The 14,437-nt window shown below is 43.2% G+C and overlaps 1 long non-coding RNA gene across 8 annotated transcripts in view; it reads right to left on the bottom strand.

Moving 5' to 3' along the window:
* LOC132827049 (uncharacterized) overlaps positions 1 to 14,437 on the bottom strand; it is a 53,658-nt gene that overhangs the window by 3,686 nt on the left and 35,535 nt on the right. For 4 of the 8 annotated variants that reach the window (XR_009645963.1, XR_009645966.1, XR_009645959.1 and 1 more), the window contains exon 5: positions 642 to 1,617. The exons of 2 other annotated variants lie outside the window; for them this stretch is intronic. This is a non-coding gene — a long non-coding RNA (uncharacterized LOC132827049). Of the gene's footprint in view, positions 1 to 641; positions 1,618 to 14,437 lie in introns of those variants that run through there. 2 more of the 8 variants (XR_009645961.1, XR_009645965.1) reach the window with 1 other exon arrangement.

The raw sequence follows: 14,437 nt of genomic DNA, 5'->3' as shown, positions 1-14,437 counted from the left end.
CGGTGCTGGAAAAACACAGTCGGTCAGGCAGCATCCGAGGGGCAGGAGAATTGATGTTTCGGGCATAAGCCCTTCATCAGGACCTGGGTTCAACTCCCACCTGCTCCAGAGGAGTGTCACAATATTCAGAGTCCAGATGTTTTGGGAAATCTGTGATGAAGATTTTACAATTAGATGCTTGTTTATTCACCCCTTCCTCCAAGTCAAAAGAAGCATCACAAACATTTCCTATTTGGTTGGTAAAATTCCTTAGCTTTGTGTCCCCATCAAATTGCTATAGGGCATGGCAAGGTGCTATATTAACGCAAGTCATTCTCTTCGGAAAGAATGGCATCTTACACATCCACAATCTCTGCCACACGGTGCCAGCTACTTCAATTAGACAGAATGGCAGTCAGGGTGGCAGGGCTAACCGCATCACATCTCTCAATAACTGCACCACATGGTGAGGGATGGTCTGTGTAAATCAGTGCTGGAGAAGGCAGTTCAGGGCTTTACGTTGGTTGGTGCTCTCAATCCACCTCATTCCCCAAGCTTCACAGCAGCAAACCGGTATTTTTAGAACCACGTCAGCTTTGTTAACTGCGACTCTGTTTGTAAAACCTAGGATTCCATCTGCATTATCAATCACTTTCTCACCCTGTGCTGTCACCTTCACAGATTTGTGTATTTGTGCCACTCAGGCCCTATTTTCCTGCCCCCTCTCGTGAGCTGGCATCATTTTTGGCCAAGATGGACCATCAGGTAGTCCAATTTGCATTCTGCCATTTTATTAGTATCGTCCTGTTCACGGAATATTCAAACATTGGAAGTCAAAGAGATGATGGAGAGACAGCATATGATGGCAACAAGCTAAGATTCACAACTTCAGCCTTAAAACATGGGAACAAATAATTCCTGGAGATCAGTCCAGTTAATTCAATTCATTCTGGCAAACGGGCACAGACAGGAAATTAAGAATTTATGATGTTAAAGAGAAGTCAGGCAGAATGTTCTCACTGAGTGTGTTGATGGAATAGGATATCGAGGGAGGGTTGGGTGTGTGACATTATTAGAGGCTGGTGATTGTACAGGTTATTGAACAAAGCAAAAATCAAAAGATATGACCATAGGCTTGCTTCATAGGAATTGTCTAACAACATTTCTTCTGCCCTTCACCTCTCCCACCCCCCACCAACGCTTTCCTGCTCATGTTAACTTTACTTTCAACTCTTATGTAAACCATTAGACAGGCAAAAGTCATTTATCTTTCATAACATGACATTCTATTAATAGCAGTGTTCATCATTTATGACAGAGCCATACCATACACAGCACAACTGAACATTACAAACAGAGTCGATTGTACTTAAGATGGATGCTGCAGGGTGTACTGTATGATGGGTTCTGATGAGGATAAACCATCCAATACCATTTCCAAAACCAATTGTGCTCCTCTCAGATGCATAATTAAGACCAAAAATGTTCATATCATTGTACATCATTGCATCTGAAAAATCATGAAGAGGTTTATCGCCTTATTAATGACTATTTGATTCAGGATGTCACCTCACTCATTCTTACAATCTCCGTATTCTGTCCAAGATGATACTGTCCATCAGCACACTCAGTATGTATCTAAAGTGATGCAAAATTAAAGACTAGTTACTTTTCTTGAACTATTTTGCAATAACTGCAGAATTATTTTCACACCAGGTCTGTTGAATCTCATTATAGGAACCCACAGAAGTTAAAATACAGCAGCCCCTCCTGAATTAAGAGCAGTTTTCTCTATTCAGTGGCCTTTGTGATCGTCCAGGTGAGGGATTTTGGGGAAAGAGACAGTTTCCACTGTCAAGTAGCTACAGGGTTTGTTTTGGACATTTGTTCACAGGATTTGGCCATCTCTGGCAAGGTCATTGTGTTATTGCTAATCTCTGATTGCCATGGACAAGGTGACGCTTAAGCAAAGCCTTCATTTACACAATAGATTGGCTTGTTGGGTCATTTCAGAGGGCATCAAGAGTCAGATTGCTGTGGGCTTGGAGTCACATATCACTCAGACCAGGAAGGACATCACATTTCCTTCAAAAAAGAGCAAATCTGTAAACTACATGGATCTTTCAATGACAATTCATCAGTTTCATTGCTATCCCTCAATAGACACTATATTTTTTAATAATCTAGATTTCCTTAATTAATTAACTCTAAATTACCCAGCTGTAATGGTTTAATTTGAATTCCTGTTTCAGAAGGATTCGGGATTTATAATCCAATGGCATAATTACCATACTACTATGTTCCTGCATCTAACATCCACTGGGTTTCTATGGAAAGCAAATGGGATGGGGGGAATTCAATCAGCATAGCACCCAATCCAGTCAGTTTCTTGACTTGCAGTGGGGGTGGGGGGAGGAGTGAGATCAGGTTACACTTCCTCCTCCGTTCCAACACTGGTATGACAGTGGAGGACATTTGAGGGAGACATTTTTTCTCATCACTCTGTTCAGAGATTGAGCCTCTGGTGTCGGTGGGACTTGAACCTGGGTTTATCACTGTACCACAGGAACCCTAGCAAGTATTTCCAGCAATGGTAATTTTCCAAGCTCCCCTTGCATGGAGCTGGCAATGTACCTCAGAACTAGAAGAAGCCAGTGCAGCATTCTTTAATCTTCTATATCTTTGCATCTCCAAATGATTATGTTCAATTTAGCATCTAGTATTATGGTAGAAACTGGATTGAATTAGAACAAGTTCATCTCACACCATTCCCTTAGAACCGGCCACAAGAAGATCAAACTAGGCTGCAATTCAACCTGAGCTCCCCAAGATGAAAGGATAATTTCAGACACTTCTCCTTTTCGACTTTGATTTCTGAAATCCTGAGCTTCCTGACAATATTGTACTGTAACCAGTGCAGGTAGAATAGATCTTCACTGAGTTTTTAAATTGGAGATTATTGTCATTAGACGCTCTTCACAATGCTTTCACTTCAAGTCTCAAAGCTCACTGCAGCTTCCTTAATGTGAAGGTTAAGGTACGAGAGAATAAACTAACCACTGAAGGACATCATAGAGGTTTGTAAATCATGAGGGGTATTAGATAAGGTGAATGGCAGGTGTATTTTCCCTATTATGGGGGGATTTCAAGATTGGAGGCACTTTTTTAGGAGAAAGGAGAAAAATTTAAAAAGAAGACATGAGAGGCAATTTTGTTTATACACAGAGAGGGGTTTGTGTGTGGAATGAACTTCCAGAGGAAGTGGTAGATGTGGGTACAGTTCCAACACTTAAAAGATATTTGAGGGGCATGGATTGGTTGAATAGGCAAGGTCTTTTCCCCAGGGTAGGGGAGTCCAGAACTAGAGGGCATAGGTTTAGGGTGAGAAGGGAAAGATATAAAAGAGATCTAAGGGGCAACTTTTTCACATAGAGGGTGGTACGTATATGGAATGAACTACCAGAGGAAGAGGTGGAGGCTGGTACAATTACGACATTTAAAAGGCATCTGGATGGGTATATGAATAGGAAGGGTTTAGAGGGATATGGGCGGGTGCTGGCAGGTGGGACTAGATTGGGTTGAGATATCTGATCAGCATTGATGGGTTGGATCGAAGGGTCTGTTTCCATGCTGTACATCTCTATGACTCTAAGGTGAGAGGGGAAAGATTTCAAAGGGACCTAAGGGGCAATGTTTTCACTCAGAGGGTGGTGCATGTATGGAATGAGCTGCCAGAGGAAGTGACGGAGGCAGATACATTTACATTTAAAAGGCATCTGGATGGGTACATTAATAGGAAGGATTTAGAGGGATATGAGCCAAATGCTAGCAAACAGGACTAGATTAATTTAGGATATCTGGTCAGCATGGACAAGTTGGGCTGAAGGGTCTGTTTCCATCCTGTACAACTCTACGACATTTAGATAAGTACACGAATAAGAAATGTTTGGAGTGATATGGGTGACGCACAGGCAGGTGGGACTGGTTTAATTTGGGATTATGGTTGGCATGGACTGGTTGGACCAAAAGGTCTGTTTCTGTGCTGTATGACTCTCCAGAACTTTTTGCATCCAATCTCAGTGTTAATTGTATTAGTAAGTGTTAAACTGTTAAGTGACTGACATATACAGACCCACCAACACCCTGGATATATTAAATGCACCATATGGGTAAGGATAAGAATCATTATGGTGAAAACTTACCTTCATTTCCAGCTTGCAACTCCAAAAGGATTACAGAAATTAATTGAAAACACATGACTTAAAAAAGATATGAGGGCAATTTTGTCTTACACAGAAAGAGAGTCCAAATAGATGGGGAAAAATGAATCAAAATGTAATTAGCTACAATCACTAAAAGGATAAAAAAAAACTAGCTCTCTGCAAAAAGACATCTGTAACGACAGGGGTAGCCTTGCAAGGCAAGGATGCAGCCTTTCCTGAACTAGTCAGATTAAGAGAAAAGCGAGGAAGAAAGCAGGTGAGGAAAGGTAAATGAACAAGAGGGAAAATGAAATGAAGAAATGCCAAGGAAAAGAGGTGCAGAACAAGTGGCAAAGACAGAGATAATGTGAGTTGAAAGCAGATGAGGCTGAGTAGAGGAAAATGAACTGCAGACAGCTGAGTATTCAACACAATGAAAATGCAAGTCGAAGAGGAAGTGAAAGGATCAGAGTTGTGAACAGAATATGACTTCTCAGAGGAGCAGATACAGCTCAGTGAGCAAAACCTCACACCAGCCAAGCAGACTGTCACTACTAACCAACTCTAAACTAATCAAATTAACCACCGTGTCTTTCACAGCCAGGAATAAAGACCCTGTACCAGTCAGCATCAAGCTGCAGGCAGGCTGCTTGCAATCCAAGACAAGTGACTCATTTAAAGCCTGATCCTGTGATGGGATTTGTCGGATTCTCCCTGCGACACTTTCCCTTCTGCAGCTTATCACAGAGGGGAACTGGCTTTTGGAACTACACAGGGAGCGTGTGAAGGAGTCCAAATCCATTTGCCTCTGTCAAAGAGTTGGCCCTGAATTCCTAATGCGTGTTAAAATATCCACCACCTGATCAACCTCGAATTCACTCACTGAAGTGATAATAACCCAACATCTTGGCATTTCTTCCCGTCTTGTTTCGGTCGGATGCTATTTTCTTTAAAGTGATGTGCAATCCTTTTTTGTTCAGAAATGGGAGTGTGTCCAAAATGTCCCTCTGCCTGTTCAGCATTAGTCAGGACAGTGAATGGAATAGTACCATTTACCTGAGGGCTCCTAGGCTGCAGGAGTGTAGTTTTGATTAGGATACCCGTGCCACCAACATAGTTGGGGGGCGGTGGGGGGTATGGCTGAAGGATGGTGCCTTACCTTCATGACAGCCACAAAGGCACTCTCTACACTGGACTGGCATCGAAATACATCAACCACCTGTGGGAGATACTAAAGGGCAAATGTGACTATATCCCAACAACTGTTGCAACAAGTGTCTTTGGGAGATATGAAATAAAGGCCAGCTGAGCAAGAACACCAACCACTACATTTAGATATTCCCATAAAATGTTCACCAGCCAATCCCACTGTTTATTTTGTGGGAATAGTTCTTAGGATTAAAGGGATAAAACAGGGACTAGGCGCTGATTTGGATGATCAGCCATGTTCATATTGAATGTCACACCAGGGTAGGAGGGCCGAATGGCTGACCCCCATTCCTATGTTTCGGTCCTCACCTCTCTCACATGACAGGGTTGAGTACAGTGTCTTTTCAGTGTAACCACTGGCTTCTGGGCATGAATCTGCAAGGACAGGAGAGATGCAACTTGGGCAAACATCAGGTAAGGCAACAGGTCCCAGAGGCCTGGGGTCCAGGTAGCCAAACACAAAGCCAACGCCAGACGGATGCACGGGAAAACGGGGCTGCAGGAGAGGGACATTAACGGGGAAATAATGGAGGAAGTTCCAGAAATGGATGGTGTGTGAGGGGCGGAGGTAGGAGGTGAAATGATAGAAAGGGCTTTAAAGAGAAGGAAAAGATTTTTAAATTGGAGGCATGATTCATGGAGATCAGCAAGGATGGGACGTGACAGAGATTATGAACAGGCTGAAGTTTATGCAGGGCCTAAATTACAGACCATTAAAAATCAACAGAGAGAACAGTTAAGAAAACTTCTCTGTGCAGGGGATTGTTGAGATGTGGAATTCACAGAAACGATGGAAGAAAGGGATAGTTTTAAAATGGAAGGCTATTAAGAAAGAAATGGGGTATAGGACACAATGAATAGCCCTTTCAAAAAAGGTGTGATAGGCAAAGCAGACTTTTTTATTCCTCTGAAGGTTTGATTTCTCACTCAGTGACTGTTTCTCAGATGGGAAACCAGACAGCAATGCAACTGTGGGGTATTTTACAGTGAGGCATTCATCCAGTGACCACTAAAATTGGAGGCTCTGGGAGGGGTGACTAAAATACACAGCAAAAGCCTGGAATTCTGTCTGATTTCCCCTGCTGAAGACCAAATACACAGAAGCCAAGACTTTACCTCTTCACCCTACTGCACCCAAGATGGGTTCACCCAATTGGGATTGAACTCGGATCTGCCTATGCACCATCTACCTCATTTTCACCCCCTCATCCATTGCTGGAGAGTAGTGAAGGAAAATGTCAAAAAACTCACAGATACCAATATTTAGTCGGTACTAGGTAGCATTTGAATACATCACACTAACCAAAAACAAAGCAGAATCCTGCAGCTGTTGGAAATCCAAAATAAAAGCAGAAAGTTCCAGAAAAAGCTCAGCCTGTGTGTATAGAGCAAAAACGAAAAACGGGAAACATTTTCAGGTCTGTGACCGGTCATGGTCTGCTTAATCTGTTGAGTTTTTTTTCTCCTCCAAGTATCTTCAGTTCTTGCTTGGAAAATTTCATGTTGGACAGGCCCTCTTAACCACACCCTTTCCTGAGGTCTGGTGAGCCAAAAGGTTAATCTCACAACAACTGTCTCTCTCGAATGAGACAGCATGCTATGATCCTCTGGGACAGCATGACTTTCACTCATTTTATTTTTAAGAGCATGTGACCCCATTTAATTGAGAATGTCGCCCTTTTTTTTGGCTGCATGCATGAATTTTAAGTGAAGGGTTTGTCCTGGACTTGTCAGAACTCAACCCATCATATCTCACAATGCACTCTGTCCAAATCCTCCCCCATGCATGTCAACAATGGCCTTTGACACCTTCTCCTTCACCAGTCCATAACCTACATGCCCCAGTCTCTGTGTAATCAGATCTAAACTGTCTTTACAACCTCTTCTTCCAAGTTTGGCCTCTAACTCTTGGTATAAACTAAATTCATTCAGTCTTGATGATCAGAAAAACCTGTTCCCATCTAGCACTCAACAGGATATGTATTTTTCGCAGCAATGTTCATTTTCTAGATTACCAAGTGACTATCTGTCCTGCTTTCTGGTTAACATGTTGGAGGAGTACAGAGGATTTCGCAACTTTGGATGATGATGGTGAAGGAAGAACGCTGTACTAGAAAAAAGGACTAGAGGACTTTTTTCTCTTTGTCGTGAGGACTCTGATCGGGGGACGGGGTGGTTGGCGGGTTTGCATAAATCAGTACAGTTAGTAATCGTTAATCAGGTTAGTGAGGTTAGTATAACAGCAAACACACCGGCTGCTGCTTATTACTTTGTTGGATTAGACACAATGCAATATCAGAACAAAACAAAATGCACACTTACATAACAGAGTAAAAGTCATCAAAAGATTCACTTCAACACTCCACCGTCCCCTTTGACTGAATCATCAGGAATGTTGCACTTGCAAGAACTAAATTCCTGGGTCTTTTTGCAAACATTCAGTGGAAATTTCATTTTCCAATTTTTGAACAGACTTGGTAAGGGACATTAATGGGGAGATCTATAATACCTTTTATTCCATGAACGAAGCACAAACATTTTGAGGGTAGGGCAGTTCTCAGATGTACAGATGACCTTCACTGGTTCTAATGGAACCAGCCCTCAACCAATCACAATGAAATCAATGAGCCCCACAAGACACCCTTTAAAATTCACCAATGTGATGTCTATGTCTAGAGTCTATGGACAGTAAATGAGTGTCCCTTGAACTGCACTCTTGAATTGCTTTTATCCTTACAGTTAAAGTTAATTCCTGCTGGTGGACCCACACTGCCTTATTGCTTCCACATAGCTGGTTTGTTGGGAGGACAGGAAATGGGACAGCTATCTGAATTTATACAGCGCCTTTAACATTGGGATGCCTAAGGTCCTGCAGAGAGCAGGACACTGATCCACAGAGAGGATATTGACGCATTTGATCCAAAGCTTGGTGAGAGACGTGGATTTTAATTAGCCCCATCAAAAGAGGAGATGGCAAGCTGAACAGAGTGAATAGCTTTGGAAAGGGAGTTTCTGAGTCCAGGACTAAGGCAGTTAAAACACAACCACCAATAGAAATCTATAAGATGCACAGTTGGAGATGACAGTCAGAATCTTTCTCCCCCCAGAATTGAAATGTCTGATACCAGGGGGCATGCATTTAAGGTGAGAGGGGGGAAAGGTTCAAAGGAGATGTGAGGGGGCAAGGTTTTTCCCCACAGAGTGGTGTGAGTCTGGAACACGCTGCCAGGGGTGGTGGAGGCAGATACAATCGGGGCATTTAAGGTGCTTTTAGATAATTATGTGCAAAGAATGGAGGGATATGGATGCAGGGAAGATGGGAAGGGATTAGTTTAATTTGGTGTCATGTTTGGCACAACATCATGGGGTGAAGGGTAGATTCCTGTGCTGTACTGTTCTAATGTTGAATACTGGAGCAATTAGATTCAGGTAGAGTAACATGAGGCTAGGCAGGGAGCAGATGTTACAGGGGTAGAGGATGTCACACAGAATAAGGAAGGAAGCGACCACAGGAACGACTGGATAACAAGGATGAGAATTTTACCCCGGGCGGCAGAGTTAGACTCAATCACAGAGCTTGCTAAGGGCTGAATGATTTTCTTTTCCCAGGGAATCGATATGCTAATAAAGATCCAGTTTGCGACACAATTTGAAGAGCTGCATGTTCTGGATATGAAGCTGTGCTCCGTTTCAAATCATTGAAACAGATCATGTTTCAGCCCCAGTGCATTGAGTAAAGCGGCACTGAGTTCAGTACTGAACCAGGTTGTGGCATGTTCCGGGAACTCAATAACATGGGTGACAGTGGGGGTTCGGTCAGACTCACTTGTACCTCCCCACCCTGGGCAGATCCACACTGAAGGTTTGCACTCAGAAACCTGCTTGACAAGCCAACCATTCCTGAGAGCTGCTATAAAGGGGCACTGTCGTCCTGCCAGTGGGGAACAAGCCTTTCCGTGATAACATACCCAGTGGATGCTCGTTCTCTCTGGTCATGGGCAAAACATGAGTTTAAGATTGGCAAGATTTAAAATGCTTGCCCTCCACCCGCACCACCCCCACCCACCCAGCCCTCCTCTCCTGCAGAAACCAGCTGAAAGGGTATCCCACAGTTACCTATGGGGCTCAAGTGGCTATTCCTCAGGCAGGACTGGATCCGACTCTTCAATAGAGGGTGACCCCAGTCCACATCCAGCAGGGGTTATCAGCTAACAAACAGGGTCTTGGACAGTAATCCCACCCTCAGCTCTTTAGTGAATATGGAGGGATGCAATAGCCAATTGGAGCATCTCTCCCTCCCCTGCCTTTTTTGCCTGTGATTTTCTAGTCTGGCATTCATCGTGAGGCATGGTGCTGTGCACAGAACAAGCCACACACATTCACTCGTTTCTTCAACAACTTGCATCGTTTAGGATTGTTTTGACCTGGTGGTATCTAGCATTGAGAAGAGCTCAGATTCCTGACCTCACTGGCTACTCATTTGGACAGTGCCCCTTTAGAAAACTAAAATGCCCACAAAGGGCACTTGTACAAAGCTGGAACAAAACACACTAATTCATGACCCTGACCAATCAGATATCATTCAAGCCTTCATGCACTACAAAGCTGGAGAGAGCTCCCTCCCTTGTTAGTAAGCAGGTAACCATTAGTGGTGTTAGTAATGGTTAGTAAAACCAGAATGTCCTGGTCGAAAGGATTAGTATGTTTTTACTTCTAGATAAGTTATCTGGCCTCTTAAGAAAGTACAGGAAGTTTTCTGTATCTCTCTGACATATTTAACCCGTTCACTGGTCCCCTTTTAGATTAATCACCCTTTTTAGGACCCATTGTTCCATTTTATTTTTAACTTTTGCAGAAACTTTCCAAAGTTTTCTTTTCAAACCTCCTTCCCCTCCCGGCCAATCTTTGCCGTTCTCTGCTGCAGGTATTGGCTCCCTGCTGATGGATCCCATAGATGTCCAAGCCATTACTGTTTTGAGGTAAACGTCAACAGGGAATTTCATCAGAATTCAAGTTAACGTGCCCCTTTGCTAGGGTTACCAAATCTGCAGGGTAGCCATTGAAGTCTCCAGGAATTAAAGACTAACCTCCAGCAGGCTGCTGGGAAATAATCCAGCAGGAAAACGTTTGGGAATTTCACTAATTTTAGGTCCGGAACCAGACAGACACATTTGGGTCCATATCTTGTCCATTTAAAACACAGTCCTTAAAGGGTGAGAAACCTTCTCATACACCAATACTGTCTGACTACTGTGAAGTTATAAAGTGATAGAAATTACCTTGCTCCCTGTCCTCCTGTGAGATTCCCACCGAGATGTCCTTTAGCATCAATAAGCTTGGGTAAGGCCCAGGTAGATGACCTCGCTGTGCCTGGTCTTTGATGTATGCTGTACAGTAAATGACAGGATACTCTACAGTACAGCCAACATCCAAGAGACAGGCAAGGTCAATATCCCAAAGGATAGATGGATGTGCTCCAACTGATGGGGTTAACACAAAATGATCCCAATCACGGCAGAACGTTTGACTGACAGCCAGCATTGGAGAATCTTGAATGATTTGTAGAAACATTATTATTCACAGTATGCCAGGAAATGTATTGAGTGCACAAGAGGGCATGGGACCTCGAACCCTCACCCAGGATGACACAGTCCTCTAGGCATCTAACAGCTGATGATGCCCCCTTGGCAATACCTACCTGTCGGTCAAACCTGGAGTGAAAAAAAATAAAAGAGGGTTCATGATGGTGAAAGGGTTAAAACACAAGTGACAAACAGGCCGTTCTGTGGGACTTTCGGACCAGAAATGAGTCACTTGCTGCCAAAACATTTGGATTGAACACAGCACTTGGCTATCGTGGAGATAAATCCAGACCAGAACTCATCAGGGAAACACAGAAAACTTCAAACAGGCCTCAGAGAGTCATTAGTAGAATTGTTAGTACTAGTTAATTTTGTTAGTACATGCAGTGGTTTAGTAAAGAGCGTTCCTTCAGCTCTGAATGTTTCCTCTAAGTCATTTCATGCAATTTTATAACACACCTGGCTGCATTTGACTTGAGCTCATGAATAGCAGGAGGAAAAGCTGCAGTAACTTCCAAAGAGAAACATGTGATAAATTGCAGAAGAAACCATAAAAACAAAACAAAAAACATACAGCCACGGGGTGCTTTCAGAAAACCGTCGGGGCAAGTTGTGTGAGAAATACATCAGTGAATGGGGGTGACATCCACCTTCTGGAAAAAGCTTGAACCTTTCCATTACGGTGTGACAGGGGACACAACCATCTGTTAATGTCTGTCACTGAATCATTCCTGATGTCTGAACAACTAACTTCCCCAAATACCACTCTCATGTCCAAATTTGAGAAATACACTTGTTGTAGTGGTTCTGTTCGCCAAGCTGGAAGTTTTTGTTGCAAACGTTTCATCCCCTGGCTAGGAGACATCATCAGTGCTCTGGAGCCTCCTGCGAAGTGCTTCTTTGATGTTTCTTCCGGTATTTATAGTGTATAAAACCACTATAAATACCGGAAGAAACATCAAAGAAGCGCTTCGCAGGAGGCTCCAGAGCACTGATGATGTCTCCTAGCGAGGGGACGAAATGTTTGCAACAAAAACTTCCAGCTCGGCGAACAGAACCACTACAACAAGCACCCGAGCTACAAATCTTCGCACAAATTTTAAATACGCTCGTCTCTGAAACAGCAGCATTGTTTTGCTTAGTACAAGAAGAAAAAATGTCAATTCTCCTTTAATGCCTATTTTCTTTTTTAGACTTCTATACAGCTGGCCACACCTCGGTCCCTTGTGTGTGACCATCTCTAACTTGGACTGTAGAGGAGGAACATCAAATCACAGTCTAATCCTATCCTCAAGCAAGATGCAGTTTTCAGAGACGGTGAGGTGGGGAGCATTTGGATGGTGGTCATTGGATATCAATGAGGAGCAAGAATCTTTGCCTATTTTCTTTCTTCTTTCCTAGCCCAGGTGTGTGTGGGCTAACTATAACCCATGTCTCCATGGACGCTGCCTGACCTGCTGTGATCTCCAGCAAGTTTTTGTTTCCAGTGTCAACTGTAATCTGTGTATTGTTGGTCTGGTTGGGATCAGCGGACTCAGCACAAACCTTTGTGACGTGCTCAGTACAGCAATTTTCCAGAACAGCTATCAAAAAACTGTCTCAGTCTTACAATAGCAACGCAGAATGGCAAACCAAATACGGCCGCCCGTCCTGTGGTCAAGCATTCCTTTTTTGAAAAAGGTAACCTTCTCTTTGAACTGTAAGATTATGGGGTGGTGGCGATGGTAGAGACTAGTCTTCCAGAACACCAGGCTAATGTTTTGAACTTGGGCTCAAGTCTCACCACTGCAGATGGTGAAATTGGAATCCAATATAAATGTGGAATGAAATGCTAATTTAGTGATCTCCATGACACCATCAATTATCAGTTTAAAAACCCATCGGGTTCACTATTGGTCTTATACAGATTTCCTGTTGTTAAACCTATCACACCCAACGATGAAGACAGCATCAACAAAGGATTCAGCTAAGTAAATCTGCCATCCTTACCTGGTTCGGTCTATATGTGACTCCAGACTGTAGCAACGTGGTTGATTCTTAACAACCCTCTGGGCAGTTAGGAATGGGCCGTTAATGGTGGACTAGCCAGAGATACCCACATTCCATGAACAAATGTTTGAAAAGGAAGCAATAAATAATACAGTAGGTAAATGGTGTGGACACTGACTTAACAGTGAATATTTTAGGAGCAGTCTGAAAACAGTCAACTAAGAAGAGGGTAGAAGACCATTAAGATACCCAGAGCATGACAGGCAGCATCCAAGGAACAGGAAAGGCAACATTTCGGGCATAAGTCCTTCATCAGGAATTCCTTATGCCTGAAACACTGACTCTCCTGCCCCGCGGATGTTGCCTAGCCTGCTGTGCTTTTCCAGTGGACACTTTTTGACCTGAATCTACCAGAGCCCACATATTCAGGCAGTGCATTACAGATCATAACCACTGGCTGCATAAATACACATTCTACTATCCTTTTGTCATACACTTTACAATGTATAATCTTCGGTTGTCAACCCTCATCATAGGGAACAGTTTTGCCCTATTTACTCTGTCTAGTCCTCTCATGATTTTGAACCTCTCTGTTGAAACCTCCTTGCACTAATTAAGCAAGTTGTACTTTATCTACGATTCCTAATTCAGATGATAGAGTGTCAACAGTTCAATCACAACATTGAGGTCAATGGTCAGACTGGGTACAAGTGAAAAGGCCCCCTTCCTCGAAGGACAGTGGTTAACTCTGGGGTAGCATGATGGCTCAGTGGTCAGTACTGCTGCCTCACAGCACCAGGGACCTGGGTTAGATTCTGACCTTGGATGACTGTGTGGAGTTTGCACATTCCCACAGTCCCAAGATGTACAGGTTAGGTGGACTAGCCATGGGGAATACAGAGATAGGGGAGAGGTGGTGCGGACTCAATGGGTTGAATGATGTGCTTCCACGATTTGGCAATTTGTTGGCTTCTTGCAACCATCAAATCTTCGTGGCCATTTTCCTCAAAATCCTAGACTTACTGAATTTAATTACATGCCATGATGGGATCTGAACTCCTGACAACTGGGCCCAGTACCAAACCATCTTTTGTGCTTCAGCATCAACAATAAGCTTCACAGCAAACCTGCTCCCTTTTCCATCAGAGGTGCACACATGCATCTCAATTTTACTTTTTAATACTCCCTTGGGTATTGAGTAATTTGTTGAGCCCTCTTTACTGGCCATTGGAACCAGCTACTTCAAGACAAAACAGCATCTTCAATCTAGAACCTTGCTGCTGTGTGCCATTCAGGACTATTGCTCAACAGTGCTTGGCTAACATTTGCAACCTTATATCATTAACATGTACACAAATTATGTCAGGATGTCCTAAGATGGATCCAATGAATGTAAATTACACTGTGAAGCCCACTGCACCATAGTTGATTATTAACACGTGACATTCAGTAGCAATTGTGTGTGTCAGTGATAGA

The sequence above is a fragment of the Hemiscyllium ocellatum genome, chromosome 24 (genome assembly GCF_020745735.1).
Source record: "Hemiscyllium ocellatum isolate sHemOce1 chromosome 24, sHemOce1.pat.X.cur, whole genome shotgun sequence".
In the NCBI taxonomy this organism is placed as follows: domain Eukaryota; kingdom Metazoa; phylum Chordata; class Chondrichthyes; order Orectolobiformes; family Hemiscylliidae; genus Hemiscyllium; species Hemiscyllium ocellatum.
The sequence above is the reverse complement of the archived record's forward strand: the minus strand, read 5'-3'. Positions and strand labels throughout refer to the sequence as shown.